We start from the raw sequence: 987 nt of genomic DNA, 5'->3' as shown, positions 1-987 counted from the left end.
CGGAGGCGGTATTTCATGGTNTCTGTCATTAATAGCTACTATCGCCGCTATGGTCCATTGCGGGGGTAGGCGGTCGATAAGTTGCGATATACGCGTTATGGCAGTCGCCCCCGACTGACACGATGCCGGCAGGGGATGCCTCGGCGTAAGCCCTAATATGCCCCGTACCACGATAGTACGAAACAGATTCGTACAATGAAAGTGTTGCGCCTCAGTAAGGCCTTGTACACCAACCATGCGCACCAAATTCCACGTAGACGACATAGCTGTGTGGCATCGTACGGCCATACCTACGGTATCTAACCCACGCAAATTTCTAAGATCACCAAAATGTTCGTCCAACTGAGCGTCATTTAGCAAAGGGTTTCCCCAAAGAGGGATATGGTAACACCAAGGACCCGGAGCTAGATGTTGCGCATCCAGAAGGACAGGTTGTGGTAGGGAAGTCATAGCTGATAGAATTCGTGTTAATGCCGGACAATCATTCGGCACAGGCCTACCCAGGATAGTAGTGACACGGCCATCTCGTACATCTCCCCTAACGGCCAACAGACATAATGGGTGGGCTGCCGGGTGGATATGACGCAATATTGCCAGTAATACCCGAGTCCACATGGGGTTAGTTTCCAACATACCAGCCATACCAAGGATTGCACGACAGGACAAACAGGCAAATCGTGCACGCAGATGTTCGTGCAAAGGAATAAGACCGAAACCTCCAATGGCAGGAGGAAACGGCATGTATGCAACTCCCACACCCGGGGCCCGTCTTCGTTCAGCATTGTCCCGCACAGATGGCGGTTGACGCCTGTCAATAACGGCCGCACAGTCTCCCAGCAGGTTATTCATCGAGGTGTTGCTAGGTGCCCCCATAAACTCCAAGTGGTACAGGACTCTACTAATGCTATAACCTGATACCGCANAAGCTCGACCAAAAGCTGATAAATGCATCCCAGCGACTAACTGCAAGCTATTCCTCACAGGAGA

This window comes from Volvox carteri, assembly GCF_000143455.1.
Source record: "Volvox carteri f. nagariensis unplaced genomic scaffold VOLCAscaffold_92, whole genome shotgun sequence".
Classification (NCBI taxonomy): Eukaryota; Viridiplantae; Chlorophyta; class Chlorophyceae; order Chlamydomonadales; family Volvocaceae; genus Volvox; species Volvox carteri.
The sequence above is the reverse complement of the archived record's forward strand: the minus strand, read 5'-3'. Positions refer to the sequence as shown.